This window comes from Magnolia sinica, chromosome 18 (genome assembly GCF_029962835.1).
Source record: "Magnolia sinica isolate HGM2019 chromosome 18, MsV1, whole genome shotgun sequence".
NCBI classification, from domain to species: Eukaryota; Viridiplantae; Streptophyta; class Magnoliopsida; order Magnoliales; family Magnoliaceae; genus Magnolia; species Magnolia sinica.
In genome coordinates this window covers 32,268,646-32,275,868 of record NC_080590.1, presented here as the reverse complement: position 1 = coordinate 32,275,868, position 7,223 = coordinate 32,268,646, and positions in this window count along the sequence as shown.

The following is a 7,223-nucleotide window of genomic DNA, read 5'->3' as shown; positions in this document are numbered from 1 at the left end:
CTGTTGAGGATCACGCGGAAGCAAACCCAAATTCAATCAAACAAGATGAAATCAAAAGTAAACAATACATGCAGAGAACACATGAATTTTACGTGGAAAAACCCTCATGGAAAAAAAAAAAACCATGGTATAAAGTGACAAGCAATACACTATGAAACGATATTACAAGAGATGATGCACTTACAATGACGAGATCCCCTTCGAATATCTCGAAACCCTAACTTTTCTTCTCTAGAATCTTTAGTAACATCTTAACAATTCTTTAAAATACCCCTAATCCTGATTACACCTGATAGATATAGCGTTACAATCGAAATAGGAAATAAATCACACACTTACTTAGAACCGTGCACGTCGTGGATCGAACCATCGATCAAGCCGGCATGTTCGATTGATCGAACATGCAAAAAGTGTCCAGAGAGTTAATTGAGTTTTTCTGAATTTTGTTAATCGATTGATCCAACAGTTTGGTTGATCGATCGATCATGTCCAAAACTGTCTAGAGACCAATCTACATTAATCAGAGTTCACTCGATTGATCGACTAGGGTGGTCGATCGATCAAACCTCTGTTTCATATATAGATTGAAGACATCTCACAACAATCCCCACCGTAGATTCAATCATCAAGCTCAATTTCTCCACTATGTTACCACTCTCCCTACTCACTTTCCATCATAGCTTCGTCATCGTCGTCGCTTTTCATGCACTCTGTATTCATCAACTTTTCGCTAGACCTAGAGAAGTGGAACAGAATTAGAACTTCTCTACAAGAACCACCTTCGTAAGCATGTCGAGCGGGCTCACGCTCGTGTGGATCTTCTATAGAGTAACACCGCTTTCCTCGAGCACTTGTCAGATAAAATAATAACGAACATCAATACGTTTAGTACGAGAATAGTAAACCAAATTCTTTGTCAAATTAATCGCACTTTCGTTGTCATAATTAACCAGCATGGCCTCTTGCTGAAGCCCAATTTAATTTATTATCCCTATTAACCAAACACCTTCTTTAAACACCTCTGTCATCTCCACATACTCAACTTCAGTTGTGGAAAGAGCCACCACAGACTGAAGCTTCGACATCCAACTGATCACACCACCCACTAGAACAAACAAGTAGTCGGAAGTCGACATTTTGTTATCAATATTTCATGCGTAATTGGCATCCACAGCTTACCAATTTTTCCTCTGACTTTTCAAATGTCAAAATGTAGTCCATGTAACTCGAATATAATGAAGTAGTCATTTCACTGCTTCTTAGTGTTGCTTACTGGGGTTAGTCATGTATCTGCTCACAACACCCACTACATGTGAAATATCCAGTCTCGTGGAGAACATGGCATACATCAAACTGCTAACAATGATCGAATAAGGCATAAGAGACATTTCTTGTTTTTCCTCATTTGTAATAGGGCATTGCTTCAAAGAAAGCCTAAAGTGAGCAGCATGGGAGGTGCTAACCAGTTTCTCCCTGTCCAAACTGAACTTAACCAATACCTTATCAAGGTATTTTGCCTGTGATAACTGTAGTTTGCTCCTCTGCCTGTATCTGTGAATATTTGTGCTGAGAATCTTCTTTGTAGGCTTCAAATCTTTCATTTCGAATATCTCTGATAACTGAGTCTTTAACTTATTGATCTTAGACTTGCTATGATTGACAATAAGCATGTCATCTACGTACATAGACAGTACAATGAACTATCCATCATTCAATGTCTTGAAATAGACAAAATGATCATATTCACTTCTGGTAAATTACTAACCCATTATGAAACTATCAAACCTTTTGTATGACTACCTAGGTAGACTGTTTCAAGCCGTACAATGACTTCCTTAACGTGTAAACTTTATTCTCTAACCTCTTTTACTTTGAACCATTCTAATTGCTTCATGTAAATCTACTCTTCCAATTCTTCATGTAGGAAAGCATTTTTCACATCAATCTATTCAAATTCCAGGTTGTATTAGGCAACCAACGCTAGTACAAATCTGATGGACACATGTTTAACCACAGGTACGAAAATCTCGTTGAAGCCGACATCCTCCTTCTGCATGTATCCTTTCGCGACCAATCACATATTCTATCTATCATGCTTTTTCTTATAAATCCACTTACAGTCGATCGCTTTATGTCTCACTGGAAGCTCCATCAGCTCCTATGTCTCATTCTTGTACAAAGAGTCAATATCATCATGCATAGCCGCTATCCACTTCTCAGCATCAGAGTCATCTAACGGTTTATAGAAGGTAGACGGATCCCCCTCATTTGTAATAAGGGTGAATGCAACATTCGAGTCATCTCTATATATGGCTGGTAATCTGCGATCTCTTGGTGGATTTCTTCTGAGAGGTGGTTGGCCCACCTGCTCTTATATCTCTATCCGCATCTTAGGCTCAACCTATGTATCAACTTTTTCAATATCGACATCAATGACTGTTGATTTCTTCAATTCCTTGTGTTCGTCCTTGTAGAACGAATCTTCATCAAACCTGACGTCTCGACTAATTATGATTTTCTATGCAAACCCGGTCATACAACCTTAATTCTTTCACACCATCACCATGGCCCATAAAAGTACACTTATTTGCCCTTTGGTCCAGCTTATCTCTCTTAACTAATGGTACATGAGAGTAAGCGTTACAACCAAATACATGCTTGTGAGTAGTCAACATCAAACCACTACATATCTTCAAGCAATTTACAGTCTATCGCCATAGACGGGGACCGATTCACTAGGTAACAAGCCATATTAATAGCCTCAGTGCATAATTCGTTGCCTAGTGTAGTATTGTTCAACATACTTCAAGCTCTCTTCAAGAAAGTTCGATTCATTCGTTCTACCACACCATTCTTCTCAAGTATGTGTCTTACTATATTGTGCCTACAATCCCCTCATCTTTGAAAAACTGGTTAAATTCATTTGAAGTGAATTCACCACCATTGTATGTCCTTAAGACTTTTGATTTCTGTCATGTTTGCTTCTCAACCATTGCCTTCCACACCTTAAATGTGGCGAACATATTAGATTTATTTTTTAGAAAATAAATTCATACCTTCCTGGAGTAGCTATCTATTAATGAAATAAAAAAAACGATAACCCACTGGCAGAATAGCGAGATACAAGCCCCATACATCTGAATGCACATACTCCAGTACACCCTTACATACATGTTTTTCTATCTTAAACGTTAGTTGAATGTTTGTCATATATACAATGCTCGCATATATTGAAATTAATGCTTTTAAATACAGGAATTAAAGAACGATAAGAAAGTACTTTCATACCGCATTTGCTCATATAGCCTAGACGTGCATGCCACAAACGCGTCGAGATGGAGTTTGCTATAAACGTTGCAGCTCCACCCAATGCAGTATTCTTGATCAACTTGTAAAGGTTACCACTTTACTGTATTTTCATCAGTACAAGTACCCCTGTAAAAAACTTTGAGGACCCGATCAAAACCTGTGAGCATGCACCCAAGTGCTTATAATGCCCCAAGAGATATCATATTCTTCCTGAGGTTAGGAACGTGTCTCACATCCATCAGGATACACCTCACCTTATTGAACATCCTGATGCGCACTGAATCGATTCTAACAACCTTACAGGTATTTCATTGCCCATAAACACTTGTCCACCATCGCACTTGTTGTAACCGATGAACCAATCTCACTGAAAACTCATGTGATATGAGGCCCACTGTAACACCCTGAAATTTGGGAGTCGAGCAACACTCAACTTCCAAGTTCCTGGGTGTCACTTATATCCTAAGTGTAGTAATTTTGTATAGAAATCAATTGAAATGAGCATTAAAGGGATTAACTAGAACATAAACCACAACCCACAACTAAGCTACTGAAATAAAGGCGGCTAGTTAATACGGGTCTAACAGGAAATATCATACGGGTCGCATAAGGCGTCACCCGACAAAATATACATGTGAAATGTCCCAATAAATGGTACGCTAAACCTCCTCGCTCAATAGCACATCGCTAGCCCGTACGGTCTACGGAGATCCGCCCATAAGCTGGAAGTAGGAAAGCTCTTCTTCCTCGTCTATGTTCGCCCTCCTCAGCTCATCGAGCTCTGCCTCACCTGCATCTAATGAAGTTCTGGTTGGTGTTTTAAAATACCGTCCCAAAGTGGGAGCGAGTGATCAACTCAGTGGGTGCCATTAGCAATGGGTTACACCAAATAACAATTTCATGATATTAATGAAAAGCATACGTTCACAAATCTCTAACTACTCTTGTTAATACATATGCATGAATTATGGTATGATGCATGACCTCATCGATGACACTCCCTCAAGCAACTTTATCTAACGTTCGCACATGACAAACGCTCCCTCATTGCGACCTCAACTGCCGAGTCGTCAACCTAGCTAATGCGATGCGATCATGAACGTGTTAGCCGAGTGTTTAGTTAATTTCGTTCATCCAACAAATTTGGAGAAACTGGTACACCCCGACGATATCAATGCCCTTAACCATTTGCGAGGCCCGGGCCCCACGATCCTTGATACAATCGGGTCCCTCACCCTCAATAAAAGCATGTGAGGAGTGCTGGAAGGCGGGATCGCTCGCGGTCACTTCGAGGAGGCTCGTCACCCCAGCATAGACCGACAGCTCAGGCATAGTGTTCCATTCCACCATGCCCAGCTCACGAGACTTGTGGATCACTTCTAACTGTTGTCAATGGGCGTCCATGGGTGTGGGGTGTTCCAGGTTCCATACAGGCATGAGCAAACATGGTTAACGAATATGGTTGGTCAATTGGTGGACCAATCCGCCCAAATTCAGGCGAGCACATAACACACGACATTGGGTGCAAGCATCCCACGTAGCCCCAGTACTGTTGTCCATTTGCGTCCACCCAAATCGGTCAGTTTAATCACAGGACGGCCCAACCAACAGGGCTGCCCTCATAATTTGTAGATCCCTAACTAACCCAGAGAATGGGCTACATTCCTTAACATTTCCAGACAGTCATGATTTATCCTTAATTACAAATGAAAATAAACATACATTCAATCAAGACAGATTTCAGGATATCAAATGAATGCAAACTACTCCTAGTAGCGGAAATTAGACATGCAAGCATACAGTGTTGGATTTCCTACGAAACTAAGAAGATCACAAGTCACTCATACTGCAGGAAAATTCAATTATGTAAGCAACAAGGAAGAGTATTCAGATAAAATCAGATGCAAGGATGAACATGCAGAATAGTTTCCAGGTCCAATCAAACTTTGGGGACTGATCTAATTTCAATTTATCATGGCATGCAAGTTTAAGTAGACTATTAGAAGAGTTCCTAGAGGAATTTTTCCCACAAATCGCACATGCACAACAATTTAGCATCCACAATCATTAACTTCATCCTAGAATTGGTGATTGGCCACCTAAGTATAATGGTCCGCACCTAAGGGTCGCTGATAGCTTGCGGAGTCGTCTAAGGGTGCCGAACTCGTGGGTCGATGCGCCGAGGTCCTGAGTCAATTGAATCCGCATGTTAGGACACATGCAAGGGTCTAGCTTACTAAAGAAAATCTAGGGGAAATTTTGGGTGGTTACCTCCCAATCAATGACAATTTACTTCAATGGCGGTGGAGGCATGGTCCGAAATGAGCGGTTGTGGGGAAAGGGAGGGGGATTCTTCAAGGTTCCAAATCCCTTGGGCAACTCTCCCCTTCTACACTCTCTTTCTCTCTCTCTCTTCTTCCTCTCTTCTTTCTCTCCTCTCTCTCTTCTCTCTATTTTGCTGCTGGGATCTGCTGAGAGAGAGAGAGAGAGAGAGAGAGAGAGAGAGAGAGAGAATTAAGGGTCTTACACCTTGAATTTGGGCTAAACGGCCCTGAGTTCTATTAATCCCTTCCAATGGCCCTTTGGGACCCACTTTCTGGTTGTTAGGGCTGCCCTGATGGCCCCCTGACCATCAAATATATAGGATAGGTGCCCCATGGCCCGATGAAGGGCTGTGTAAAGTTTGACGGTAAATGGATGTAAGGTTTTATCGTAATGGCCCGATTTGCAATCAACGGTCACCGTTACTCGATCAGGGACCAGATTTGCCCGATGAGTGTAGGAAAATATCTTCAGCCTTCGGTGTAAATTTAGAAGAGATCCGACGGCTAAAATGTTCTGATTCCCTGTTCTAAGCAAGGGTCATTGATTTAAAATTTCAAACTTTAGGCTAAGGCCAAGGCAAGCCGCATTGGACAAGTGTCGACTGGACGGCGTGAATTAATCTATTTCTAGGTGTCGTCTGAGTCCGTAGTTCATGATGGACCACGAGCCCAGTGAGGCCCACGGCCTCCCAAAGTTTTAGATTTTTCTGCCCTTCGTTGGGCGTTGCACAGCTCGTACAAGCAGTCGCCAAGTATAGTCGGGCAGACTGGCTTTACGGCCCACTCTCAGTCTGAATATAATCAGACTCGACCACATTAGTGGCATAACCTAGGCTAATTTGTTGGTGGTATACCTCACACGAGCAGTCTAATCATGCGGTCCTGCGACAATTCACATGTGGACTCCTCAGGACACTGTTCTGTTTGGGTCGGGTGTTACACCCATGTATCCAAAAACTCACTCGCTGCTGAGATACCCAGATTTGGATGCAGTCAAAACATCACCACCAACTTCTTCGATAGATTCCAATGCGTTAGTTTCTTTCGGCGTATTATCAAATTTCTCTTCCTTTTGAGCTTTAGGATTCCGACAATCCTTCTTCATGTATCATGTCATCCTACAATTCCAACAATTTATCTTGTCATTCCCTTTCAACTTAAATTTCGATTGAGAATTACTTCTCTTGTTCAAAGGTTCTTCTCAACTACTTCACCGCCATCATTTTTTCTCAACTACTTCTCATAAAGGGTTAAGATGACTGTGTCCACGTCTATAATATCCCTATCAAGGATCAAAGTGTCTATGAGATTTTCGTAGGACAATAGAAGAGAACTCAAAAGGATTAGGGCTTGATCTTCCTCTTCCATCTTCGCCTCCGCATTCATTAGTTTATGGAGTAATTCATTGAATGTGCTAATGTGTTCATTGATATCAAACCCTTCGGTTTCTTAAGATATAAACGATTTTCCTGAAATGTCTCCATGTACAAACTATCCAATTTCGTCCACACCCCTGTGCATGAAATATAAGCTTAGGATCAAATGCCTTGCCCGAAAATCAGACATGGGCTCTTGCCATGTCTCAATGTT